The following is a 13668-nucleotide window of genomic DNA, read 5'->3' as shown; positions in this document are numbered from 1 at the left end:
ACCTCATTGTCTCCTCCTCCATTCCCGTTTATCTCACTTCATCACAAGCTAGACTTTAAGCTCTTTGGGGCAGAAGTTGCCATTTTATACTGTGCATACAGACACTGACTAGTAATGAGACCATGATTCTGGATTGATGCCCACGGAGGCTACTGCCACACAAACAGTAATAATTAAGGCACTGATCACTATGGTCTCCATGTGCAAGTATAATATCATATCAGGATTAGCAAGAGATTTGCAGTGCCAGGTTCGGCACCACACCAGTTTGCAGAATAAGAACATAAAAACGGCTGTATTGGGTCAGACCAAAGGTCCATCTAACCCAGTATCCTGGCTTCTGACAGTGGCCAGTGCTAGGTGCCCCAGAGGGAATAAACAGAACAAGGAATCATTGAGTGATCCACTCCCTGTTGCTCATTCCCAGCTTCTGGCAAACAGAGGCTAGGGACACCATCCCTGCCCAGCCTGGCTAATAGCCATTGATGAACCTATCCTCCATGAACTTATCTAGTTCTTTTTTTAACTCTGTTATAGTCTTGGCCTTCACAACATCCTCTGGCAAGGAGTTCCACAGGTTGACTGTGTGTTGTGTGAAAAAATACTTCCTTTTCTTTGTCTTGAAGGTGAAAATAACACTTCCTTATTTACTTTCTCCCCACAAATCATGATTTTATAGACTTCAATCATATCCGCTCTTAGCCGTCTCTTTTCCAAGCTGAAAAGTCCCAGTCTTATTAATCTCTCCTCATATGAAAGCAATTCCATACCCCTAATCATTTTTGTTGCCCTTTTCTGAACCTTTTTCAAGTCCAATATATCTTTTTGAGATGGGATGACCACATCTGCATGCAGTATTCAAGATGTGGGTGTACAATGGATTTATACAGAGGCAATGTGTAATTTTCTGTCTTATTATCTATCCCTTTCTTAATAATTTCCAACATTCTGTTCACTTTTTTGACTGCCACTGCACATTGAGTGGATATTTTCTGAGAACTATCCACAATGACTTCACGATCTTTTTCTTGAGTGGTAACAGCTAATTTAGACCCCATCATTTTATACGTATAGTTGAGATTATGTTTTCCAATGTGCATTACTTTACAATTATCACTACTGAATTTCATCTGCCATTTTGTTGCCCAGTCACCCTGTTTTGTGAGATCCTTTTGTAACTCTCGCAGTCTGATTTGGGCTTAACTATCTTGAATAGTTTTGTATCATCTGCAAATTTTTCCACCTCACCATTTACTGCTTTTTCCATATCATTTATGAATATTTTGAACAGCACTGGTCCCTGCGGGACACCACTATTTACCTCGCTCCATTCTGAAAACTGACCATTTATTCCCACCCTTTGTTTCCTATCTTTTAATCAGTTACCAATCCATGAGAGAACTTTCCCTCTTATCCCATGACAGCTTACTTTGCTTAAGAGCCTTTGGTGAGGGACCTTGTCAAAGACTTTTTGAAAATCTAAGCGCACTATAAACACTGGATCACTTAGATGACATGCTTGGTGACCCGCTCAAAGAATTCTAGTAGATTGGTGAGGCATGATTTCCCTTTAAAAAACCCATGTTGACTCTTCCCCAACAAATCATGTTCATTTATGTGTCTGATAATTCTGTTCTTTACTATAGTTTCAATCAATTTGCCCAGTACTGAAGTCAGGCTTCCAAGCCTGTATTTGCTGGGGTCACCTCTGGAGTCTTTTTTTAAAAATGGCATCACATTAGCTACCCTCCAGTCATTTGGTACAGAAGCTGATTTAAATGATAGGTTGCATCACCGTTAGTAGTTCTACAATTTCACATTTGAGTTCCTTCAGAACTCTTGGGTGAATCCCATCTGGTCCTGGTGACTTACTGCTGTTTAGTTTATCAATTTGTTCCAAAACCTCCTCTAATGACACCTCAATCTGGGACAGTTCCTTAGATCTGTCACCTAAAAAGAATGGCTCAGGTTTGGGAATCTCCCTCACATCCTCAGTCATGAAGACTAATGCAAAAAATTCATTTAGTTTCTCTGTAATAGCCTTATCGTCCTTGAGTGCTCCCTTGGCACCTCAATCGTCCAGTGGCCCCACTGCTTGTTTAGCAGGCTTCCTGCTTCTGATATATATATATAAATAAAGTTGCTGTTGCTTTTTGAGGCTTTGGCTAGCTGATCTTCAAATTATTTTTTGGCCTTTCTAATAATATTTTTATACTTCACTTGCCAGAGTTTATGCTCCTTTCAGTTTTCCTCACTAGGATTTATCTTCCACTTTTTAAAGGATGCCTTTTTGCCTCTAACTGCTTCTTTTCTTTGTTGTTTAGCCACAATGGCTCTTCTTTGGTTCTCTTACTATGTTTTTTAATTTGGGGTATACATTTAAATTGAGCCTCTATTACAGCGTTTTAAAAAGTTTCCACGCAGCTTGCAGGGATTTCACTTTTGATGCTGTATCTTTTAATTTCTGTTTAACTAACCTCATTTTTGTGTAGTTCCCCTGTGATAAATGAAAGGGGTGGGGGGAAGCTCCTTTTTATGGACCCAGCCAGCCAGTAGCTATAAAATCCCTCTTAGTAGCTGTTCTCTACATGCTTTACTGTATTTACTTGCTGGCTCTATTTTAAAGAATCCTTATTGAGGTTGCAGGAACAAACCATCCCGATGTGGAGAAAGAACAGTAAATATGGCAGGCGACCAGCTTGGCTTAACAGTGAAATCCTTGCTGATCTTAAACACAAAAGAGGAGCTTCCAAGAAGTGGAAGATTGGACAAATGACCAGGGAGGAGTATAAAAATATTGCTTAGGCATGCAGGAGTGAAATCAGAAAGGCCAAATCACACTTGGAGTTGCAGCTAGCAAGAGATGTTAAAAGTAACAAGAAGGGTTTCTTCAGGTATGGGGCATCCAGACTACCCACCATATCGGTGGGTAGCGATCGATTTTTCGGGGATCAATATAGCGCATCTAGATGCGACTCTCGTTGACTCCAGAACTCCACCGGAGCCAGCGGTGGTAGCGGAGTCGACAGGTGGAGCCACAGACGTCGATCCCGAGCTGTGAGGACCTGAGGTAAATCGATCTAAGATACTTCAACTTCAGCTACGCTATTCATGTAGCTGAAGTTGCGTATCTTAGATCAATACCCCCCCTAGTGTAGATCAGCCCTACATTAGCAACAAGAAGAAGGTCAGGGAAAGTGTGGGCCCCTTGCTGAATGAGGGAGGCAACCTAGTGACACAGGCTGTGGAAAAAGCTAATGTTCCCAATGATTTTTTTGCCTCTGTTTTCACAAACAAGGTCAGCTCCCAGACTGCTGCACTAGGCATCACAGCATGGGGAGGAGATGACCAGCCCTCTGTGGAGAAAGAAGTGGTTCAGGCAGGGCCGGCGCAAGGATATTTTGCGCCCTAGGTGAAACTTCCACCTTGCTCCCTCTGCCCCCACCCCTCCCTCCAGAGCATTGCTTATTATAAACTTTCAAAAATGAATACTGCATAATGTGGCATTGTTCATTAGAATTAATACATATTTGGCTTGAAAATTTATTAATTTCATTATTTAGCCTACATATTTAATGAAAATAATTGAATAACCTGACAGGGTGTGGGGTTGGCTGACTCTGGGCAGGGCAGGGGATGCGAAGCTGGTTGGAGAAGGAATGTGGGTTTGGCTGGAGACAGGAGGTGCGGGACTGGCTGCGTGCAGGGCAGGGGGTGTGGGGCTGGCTGCAGGCAGAGCAGGGGCTGCAGCAGGGGCTGGATGGAGACAGGTGGTGTGGGGCTGGCTATGGACAGGGCAAGGAGTGCAGCAGGGGCTGGCTGCATGCAGGGCAAGGAGTGAGGGGCTGGCTGTGGGCAGGGCAGGGGGTGTGGGGTGGCTGGAGACAGGAGGTGCGGGGCTGGCTGTGGGCAGGGCAGGAGGTGTGGGGCTGGCTGCAGGCAGGGCAGGGGGTGCAGCAGGGGCTGGCTGTGGGCAGGGCAGGGGGTGCGGGGCTGGTTGAGGCAGGGAAGGGGGTGCGGGGCTGGCTGCGGGCAGGGGGTGAGGGGCTGGCTGGATACAAGGGTGTGGGGCTGGCTAGAGACAGGGCAGGGGGTGTGAGGCTGGCTGTGGGCAGGGCAGTGGGTTCAGCAGGGGTGGCTGCAGGTAGGGCAGGGGGTGAGTGGCTGGCTGGAGGCAGGGGAAGGAGTGAGGGGCTGACTGGAGGCAGGGCAGGGGGTAAGGGGCTGCTTGGAGGCAGGGGAAGGGGTGAGGGGCTGACTGGAAGCAGGGCAGGGGGTGAGGGGCTGGCTGGAGGCAGGGCAGGGGGTAAGGGGCTGGCTGGAGGCAGGGGAAGGGGTGTTGGGCTTGCTGGAGGCAGGGCTGGGGATGAGGGGTTGGCTGCAGTCAGGACAGGGGGTTCAGCTGCCATGGATGGAGGTGGAGCATAGAGAGCAGCTGCAGAAGGAAGAGCTGTTGGACAGAAGCTTCTGCGAGGAACCGGCTCTGTCCCATGGAGAGGTACCACTGTGGGTTCTGCATTTTAAATAGCAGTGGGGACACCCCTGCAGCCCCTTGCCCTCTCAGCCTCCTGGGCACTGGCTCTCTGCGGCTCAGCCCTGTTCCTCTTGCCCCCAGTCCCTCATTAGGCCTGGGTGCACGGAAAGCATGCAGCATATCTTTGTACTGTGTTAATGACTCTTGAACTGGTGGGGGCTATGTGTAATTGCTGCCACTATCTCTTTCTTTGCTGGGCAATTAGATGACAATTAACTTGGAATAGCCCAGGGGGGTCAGAGTAGAGAAGGAGGGAGGAGAGACCTTTAGGTTTCAGTTCTGTGCAAAGCCGGTTAACTTTTCTTTTCAGCTGCCTATAAACAAACTGTCATAAACAGATAGCTAAGGGTTAATGTCTCTTTCACCTGGAAATAAGTATCTGAAGCACCTGACCAGAGGACCAATCAGGAAACAGGATTTTTTCAACTCTGTGTGGAGGAAAGTTTGTGTGTGAGTCCTTTGTTCTTGTCTTCTGCCTGACTCTCTCTCAGCTATGAGAAGGATTTTTCTATTTCCTGCTTTCTAATCTTCTGTTTCCTAGTTGTGTGTACAAAGTTGGTTTGTTGTTTTGTATTTACATATCTATAGTTGCTGGAGTGCTTTGAATTGTATTCTTTTTGAATAAGGCTGTTTATTCATATTTCTTTTATGAAATTGACCCTGTATTTGTCACCTTGATACAGAGAAACCATTTTTATGTATTTTTCTTTCTTTTTATATAAAGCTTTCTTTTAAGACCTGTTGGAGTTTTTCTTTGGTGAGGAACTCCATGGAATTGAGTCTGTGCTCACTAGGGAATTGGTGGGAGGAAGAAGTCAGGGGGAAATCTGTGTGTGTTAGATTTACTAGCCTGACTTTGCATTCCCTCTGGGTGAAGAGGGAAGTGCTTGTGTTTCCAGGCTGGAAACGGGGGAGGGTGGAATCCCTCTGCTTAGATTCACGGAGGTTGCTTCTGTGTATCTCTCCAGGAACACCTGGAGGGGGGAAGGGAAAAGGTTTATTTCCCTTTGTTGTGAGACTCAAGGGATTTGGGTCTTGGGGTCCCCAGGGAAGGTTTTTGTGGGGACCAGAGTGCCCCAAAACACTCTAATTTTTTGGGTGGTGGCAGCTTTACCAGGTCCAAGCTGGTAACTAAGCTTGGAGGTTTTCATGCTAACCTCCATATTTTGGACGCTAAGGTCCAAATCTGGGACTAGGTTATGATATGATGTGCAGCGTAGTGGGAAAGATAGAATCCAGAAGCCAGTAGGAATATTAAATTTTTGTTTTCTCTGCTAGGGGCTTTTTAGCAGAGAGAAACAGTTTGGTTTTAAAAGGGAATCAGAGAGAATTTTTTTTCTGCTCTCTCTGGCAGTTGTGGCTTGCATATTAAGCAAGAAACCATTAAGGAGCTGTTACGGGTCTTTTGTCACACAATAGCACTCCCATTAGGAGTCAAATACCAGCACTATATACATGTAAATAAAGTGGTTTTTCTGGTTTACTTTACATTGAAAACATTAGCTAGAGAAAGAAAGGGAAAAAGGCACTGTTGCTAGGCAGACTCCAGGAGGCAACAGAGCCTGCAGTTCAGAAGATAAACACCAGAGGGCACCCCAACACAAGAAAACAGGAACCATGACTTCTAAGGCAAAAATGGGGCTGAAGAACAAAGGAAAGAAGCAGAACACAGGCGACAACTGGAAAAAAGAGAAAAAGAGGTGGAGCTGAAAGAAAGAGAAGAACAGATCAAACAGGCAGCCCATAAAGAGAACAAGACGCCAAAAATGCAGCCCACCACAGAAAACTAGAAGAAGAAGAGGTGGCCCACCGCCGAGACATGGAAAACAACAAAAAGAAAATGAAGAGAAGGAAAAACAGAGAAAACATGAACTGGACTTAGCGCAAGCTGGGCTGCATGCGCCAGCCAGTCCTAACAACCCTTCACCAATTATGGTTCCACATCACAGGAAATTTCCCACCTACAAGGCAGGTGATGACACCGAGGCCTTCTTGGACAATTTTGAAAGAGCCTGTCTTGGGTACAGCATCCCTGAAGACCAGTACATGGTAGAATTAAGGCCACAGCTCAGTGGACCTTTAGCAGAGGTGGCAGCTGAAATGCCTAAGCAGCAAATGAACGACTATAAACTTTTTCAAACCAAGGCCAGATACAGAATGGGGATAACCCCGGATCATGCCCGTCGGCATTTCAGAACCCAAAAGTGGAAACCAGATGTGTCATTTCCCAAACACGCCTACTACGTTGGGAAAAATTATGAGGCCTGGATATCAGGACACAATGTTAAAACCTTGGAAGAACTGCACCTCCTCATACAAATGGAGCAGTTCTTGGATGGTGTTCCTGAGGACATCACACGGTACATACAAGATGGAAAACCCAAAAATCTCGCTGAGGCGGGGGAGATTGGAGCCAGATGGATGGAAGTGGCAGAAAGCAAGAAAGCTACGGTCAAGGGGAACGAATACCCCAGAGGGCACACCGACCATAAACCCTACAACCGAGGACAGCCAAAGACCCCACGTACAACCCAAGTAAAGCCACAGATGCCCTATTCTTCCACCTCACCAGTCTCCAGTAACTCACCTCAGCCCAGTGACCCATCAGATGGAAGATGCTTTAAGTGTAATGAACTGGGACATATCAAGGCCAAATGTCCAAAGAACGCCATCCGAGTGCAGTTCATTACACCACCATCACACCAAAGATCCCCAGGCCCAGATGCCTCTCAAATACCCTTGGAGCGAAGGGAAAATTTGAGAGTGGGCGGAAAGAAGGTTACTGCATGGAGAGACATGGGGGCACAAGTGTCAGCTATCCACCAATCCTTCGTAGACCCCAAATTCATCAACCCAAAGGCCCAAGTGACAATTTACCCCTTCATGTCACAAGCTGTAGACTTGCCTACAGCTGAACTGCCTGTCCAGTACAAAGGCTGGTCAGGAATGTGGACTTTTGCAGTCTATGACAATTATCCTATCCCCATGCTACTGGGGGAAGACTTGGCCAACCAGGTGAAGCGGGCCAAGAGAGTGGGAATGGTTACACGTAGCCAAACCAGGCAAGCTTCCAGACCCATTCCTGTTCCTGAGCCGTCCACAGACGCCCCGTCTGTGTTACCAGAGACCCAGACAGAGGTAGTGGACCCGGATTCCATGCCAACCACTGAACAGCCACAGCACCTCCAGTCCCAGGCCCGGAACTGGAACAGCAACTAGCACCAGCAAGTGCAACCACATCTTCAAACTCAACGCCAGAGCGAGCCAAAACTGGCAGAAGCAATAAACAGCCATACCCAAAAGGCTCAGCCTGAGCCTGAAATACCCTCAGGTGCACCAGCGGAGAGCGGTTCAACAGCAATGGAAACAACCCCATCACCTACATCGCTTCCAGAGGGACCAAGCCCAAGTCCACAGTCTGAGGAAGAACTGGTGACCCCAGCCTCAAGGGAACAGTCCCAGACTGAGCAGGAAGCAGATGACAGCCTTCAGAAAGCGTGGGCGGCAGCACGGAGCACCCCACCGCCTCTCAGCTCTTCTAATCGATCCCGGTTTGTTATAGACCAAGGACTTTTATACAAGGAGATTCTTTCTGGTCGACACCGGGAAGAATGGCAGCCGCAAAAACAGTTGGTGGTTCCAACTAAGTACCGGGGGAAGCTCTTAAGCTTAGCCCATGATCATCCCAATGGCCATGCTGGGGTGAACAGAACCAAGGACCGGTTGGGGAAGTCCTTCCACTGGGAGGGGATGGGCAAGGACGTTGCCAAGTATGTCCGGTCTTGTGAGGTGTGCCAAAGAGTGGGAAAACCCCAAGACCAGGTCAAGGCCCCTCTCCAGCCACTCCCCATAATTGAGGTCCCATTTCAGCGAGTAGCTGTGGATATTCTGGGTCCTTTCCCAAAAAAGACGCCCAGAGGAAAGCAGTACGTACTGACTTTAGTGGACTTTGCTACCCGATGGCCAGAAGCAGTAGCTCTAGGCAACACCAGGGCTAACACTGTGTGCCTGGCCCTAACAGACATTTTTGCCAGGGTAGGTTGGCCCTCCGACATCCTTACAGATTCAGGGTCTAATTTCCTGGCAGGGACCATGGAAAAACTGTGGGAAACTCATGGGGTGAATCACTTGGTTGCCACCCCGTACCACCATCAAACCAATGGCCTGGTGGAAAGGTTCAATGGAACTTTGGGGGCCATAATACGTAAATTTGTCAACGAATACTCCAATAACTGGGACCTAGTGTTGCAGCAGTTGCTGTTTGCCTACAGGGCTGTACCACATCCCAGTTTAGGGTTTTCACCGTTTGAACTTGTGTATGGTCACGAGGTTAAGGGGCCATTACAGTTGGTAAAGCAGCAATGGGAGGGGTTTACGCCTTCTCCAGGAATTAACATTCTGGACTTTGTAAGCAACCTACAAAGCACCCTCCGACACTCTTTAGCCCTTGCCAGAGAAAACCTAAAGGATGCTCAGGAAGAGCAAAAGGCCTGGTATGACAGACATGCCAGAGAACGTTCCTTCAAGGTAGGAGACCAGGTTATGGTCTTGAAGGCGCAACAGGCCCATAAGATGGAAGCATCATGGGAAGGGCCATTCACGGTCCAAGAGCGCCTGGGAACTGTGAACTACCTCATAGCATTTCCCAATTCCTCACTAAAGCCCAGAGTGTACCATGTTAATTCTCTCAAGCCTTTCTATTCCAGAGACTTACAGGTTTGTCAGTTTACAGTCCAGGGAGATGATGCTGAGTGGCCTGAAGGTGTTTACTACGAAGGGAAAAAAGACAGTGGCGTGGAAGAGGTAAACCTCTCAACCACCCTGGAACGTCTGCAGCAGCGACAAATCAAGGAGCTGTGCCCTAGCTTCGCCCCATTGTTCTCAGCCACCCCAGGACGGACTGAACGGGCGTACTACTCTATTGACACAGGTAATGCTCACCCCATTAGAATCCCACCCTACCGGGTGTCTCCTCATGCCCAAGCTGCTATAGAACGGGAGATCCAGAACATGCTACAGGTGGGTATAATCCGCTCATCTACCAGTGCATGGGCATCTCCAGTGGTTCTGGTACCCAAACCAGATGGGGAAATACGCTTTTGTGTGGACTACTGTAAGCTAAATGCGGTAACTCGTCCGGACAACTATCCAATGCCACGCACAGATGAGCTATTGGAGAAGTTGGGACGTGCCCAGTTCATCTCTACAATAGACTTAACCAAGGGGTACTGGCAAGTACAGCTAGATGAACCTGCCAAGGAGAGGTCAGCATTTGTCACCCATGCGGGGGTGTATGAATTTAATGTCCTTCCTTTCGGCCTTCGAAATGCACCCGCCACCTTCCAGAGGCTGGTAGATGGTCTACTAGCAGGACTGGGAGAATTTCCAGTTGCCTACCTCAATGATGTGGCCATTTTTTCAGACTCCTGGCCCGAACACCTACTACACCTGGAAAAGGTCTTTGAGCGCATCAGGCAGGCCGGACTCACTGTTAAGGCCAAAAAGTGTCAAATAAGCCAAAACAGAGTGACTTACCTGGGGCACCAGGTGGGTCGAGGAACCATAAACCCCCTACAGGCCAAGGTGGATGCTATCCAAAAGTGGCCTGTCCCAAGGTCAAAGAAACAGGTCCAATCCTTCTTAGGCTTGGCCGGGTACTACAGGCGATTTGTACCACACTACAGCCAAATCGCTGCCCCACTGACCGACCTGACCAAAAAGACCCAGCCAAATGCAGTTAACTGGACGGATCACTGTCAAAAGGCCTTTACCCAACTTAAGGCAATGCTCATGTCTGACCCTGTGCTCAGGGCCCCAGATTTTGACAAGCCATTCCTAGTAACCACGGATGCATCTGAGCGTGGTATAGGAGCAGTACTCATGCAGGAAGCAACGGATCACAACTTCCATCCTGTCGTGTTTCTCAGCAAGAAACTGTCTGAGAGGGAAAGTCACTGGTCAGTCAGTGAAAAGGAATGCTACGCCATTGTGTATGCCCTGGAAAAGCTACGCCCATATGTTTGGGGACGGCGGTTCCAGCTACAAACTGACCATGCTGCACTAAAGTGGCTTCATACTGCCAAGGGGAACAACAAGAAACTTCTTCGTTGGAGTTTAGCTCTCCAAGATTTTGATTTTCAAATTCACCACATCTCAGGAGTTTCTAACAAAGTAGCTGATGCACTCTCCCGTGAGAGTTTCCCAGAATCCAGTAGTTAAAAAGTGTTCTTAAAATGTACAAGTCTGTTAGTTATATACTTAGTGGTATATGTAACGGTGCATGTGTTGTATTAATCTGTTTAGTTTAAAGTTCTAGGAGGAAATCGCCGCCAGTGAGCTTCCCCACTGTCTGCAATTTGGGGGGCGTGTCATAAACAGATAGCTAAGGGTTAACGTCTCTTTCACCTGGAAATAAGTATCTGAAGCACCTGACCAGAGGACCAATCAGGAAACAGGATTTTTTCAACTCTGTGTGGAGGAAAGTTTGTGCGTGAGTCCTTTGTTCTTGGTCTTCTGCCTGTATGCTCTCTCGGCTATGAGGGGATTTCTATTTCTTGCTTTCTAATCTTCTGTTTCCCATTTGTAAGTACAAAGGATCAGCTAGTGATTTATATGTTTTTTTGTATTTACATGTCTATAGTTGCTGGAGTGCTTTGAATTGTATTCTTTTTGAATAAGGCTGTTTATTCAATATTCTTTTAAGCAAATGACCCTGTATTTGTCACCTTAATACAGAGAGACCATTTTTATGTATTTTTCTTTCTTTTATATAAAGCTTTCTTTTAAGACCTGTTGGAGTTTTTCTTTGGTGAGGAACTCCAGGGAATTGAGTCTGCAGCTCACCAGGGAATTGGTGGGAGGAAGAAGTCAGGGGGAAATCTGTGTGTGTTAGATTTACTAGCCTGACTTTGCATTCCCTCTGGGTGAAGAGGGAAGTGCTTGTGTTTCCAGGCTGGAAACGGGGGAGGGTGGAATCCCTCTGCTTAGATTCACAGAGGTTGCTTCTGTGTATCTCTCCAGGAACACCTGGAGGGGGGAAGGGAAAAGGTTTATTTCCCTTTGTTGTGAGACTCAAGGGATTTGGGTCTTGGGGTCCCCAGGGAAGGTTTTTCAGGGGGACCCGAGTGCCCCAAAACACTCTAATTTTTTGGGTGGTGGCAGCTTTACCAGGTCCAAGCTGGTAACTAAGCTTGGAGGTTTTCATGCTAACCCCCATATTTTGGACGCTAAGGTCCAAATCTGGGACTAGGTTATGATACAAACCTAGTAGAGAAAAGAGTTTCTTCCCCACATCCCCTCCCCCAAAAAATCGGTTATGATTTTAATGGATCCAGAAGCAAAATAATTCTGTAATCAAAAAGACAAGTTTCCTGCTTTCCCTTCCACAAAGATCTATTTCCAACCCAGGTAACTTATTATTTATTATCTGTAGTAACTATGTTCTCACGTTTGAATGATACACTGTAGTGGTGTCGGAGTTCTTTGGAAATCCCTCAGCTCTTTTGCGGTGTTGGGAGTGAATGCTAGACCCTCAGTTAATTACTTTTACTTTACTTCACGTGCCCATCTTTTGGTCATTAATTTTTGAAGTTAAATTAGATTTTCAAAACCCAGCTTTAAAATGATGTTCATGCCAACAATTGCAATTTAATTGTCCAAATGGGGAAATCGATGCCTTGAAATTATGGGATCTAATTTTAAAATTGTATTAAAAATGTGGCTTTATAAAGGGGAAATATTTTAAAAGGTTTTACCAGCATCCCCATTACCGTTACCCAGGATTCTGCTTCAAGCAGGAACACAGGAGGGAGAGGGCAATGGACAGATCAGTGTTCAGTGGTACTTCAAACAAAAAGACATTTACTCTTAAATTATCTTGTTGATGCCTAATTGACGATCTAATAGCATGCATCAAGTACATCAAAACTTCGCTGAATAAGCTTGTTAGCATTTCTAAGGGGGACACTGAACATTCCAAACAGTGATAAGGTTTCTTATCAGCCTTACTTCAACCCTCCCCTCACCCCTCACTATGCCCTGATTGTGCAGGTAGGCAGTGGTATCTCTGGTAGATCCACCAGAGCCACGCGAGCAGCCAATCGTCCCCAGGCACGACTGCGGCAGCTCCACGGGAGCTGCCTGTGCCCCCTCCGAACACCCTGGGCTGCCGGCTGCCACGGCAGCGCCCTGACCCAGGGGACCCCCTGGACTGCCGGCTGCCGCGGAGGCGCCCTGACCCGGGGGACACCCTGGGCTGCGGGCTGCCACGGCAGCGCCCTGACCCAGGGGACCCCCTGGACTGCCGGCTGCCACGGAGGCGCCCTGACCCAGGGGACCCCCTGGGCTGCCGGCTGCCACGGCGGTGCCCTGACCCAGGGGACCCCCTGGACTGCGGGCTGCCACGGCGGTGCCCTGACCCAGGGGACCCCCTGGGCTGCCGGCTGCCACGGAGGCGCCCTGATCCAGGGGACCCCCTGGACTTCGGGCTGCCACGGCGGTGCCCTGACCCAGGGTACTCCCTGGACTGCGGGCTGCCATGGAGGCGCCCTGACCCAGGGGACCCCCTGGACTGCCGGCTGCCGCAGAGGCGCCCTGACCCAGGGGAACCCCTGGACTGTGGGCTGCCGCCGGCAGCTCAGATTCCCTCTCTGTCCCAGTAGCAGCGGCTGCTCAACCATTTAAAAAAACAATTTGAGGGTGCTTTTTGGTGCTCTCAAATCTCGGCGCTCTAGGCAACCACCTAGTCCGCCTAAATGGTTGCACCGGCCCTGAGTTCAGGACTATTTAGAAAAACTGGACGAGCACAAGTCCATGGGGGCCGGATGCGCTGCATCCAAGGGGCTAAAGGAGTTGGCGGATGTGATTGCAGAGCCATTGGCCATTATCTTTGAAAACTCATGGCGATCGGGGGAGGTCCCGGATGACTGGAAAAAGGCTAATGTAGTGTCCATCTTTAAAAAAGTGGAAGGAGGAGGATCTGTGGAACTACAGGCCAGTCAGCCTCACCTCAGTCCCTGGAAAAATCATGGAGCAGGTCCTCAAAGAATCAATTCTGAAGCACTTAGAGGAGAGGAAAGTGACCAGGAACAGTCAGCATGGATTCACCAAGGGCAAGTCATGCCTGACTAACCTAA

At 48.0% G+C, this 13668-nt stretch overlaps 1 protein-coding gene and 1 long non-coding RNA gene across 4 annotated transcripts in view; both read right to left on the bottom strand.

Moving 5' to 3' along the window:
* The window catches only part of LOC115645268 (stonustoxin subunit alpha-like), a 32193-nt gene that overhangs the window by 7942 nt on the left and 10583 nt on the right, over positions 1 to 13668 (bottom strand). The window lies entirely within an intron of this gene.
* Positions 405 to 3128, bottom strand: LOC115645300. The gene is made up of 3 exons (XR_003998708.1): positions 2987 to 3128; positions 844 to 845; positions 405 to 416 (listed from the first exon to the last, which is right to left on the bottom strand). It is a non-coding gene; the product is annotated as an uncharacterized LOC115645300 (long non-coding RNA).

This window comes from Gopherus evgoodei, chromosome 2, assembly GCF_007399415.2.
Source record: "Gopherus evgoodei ecotype Sinaloan lineage chromosome 2, rGopEvg1_v1.p, whole genome shotgun sequence".
NCBI classification, from domain to species: domain Eukaryota; kingdom Metazoa; phylum Chordata; order Testudines; family Testudinidae; genus Gopherus; species Gopherus evgoodei.
This window is presented reverse-complemented; position numbering and strand designations above follow the sequence as displayed.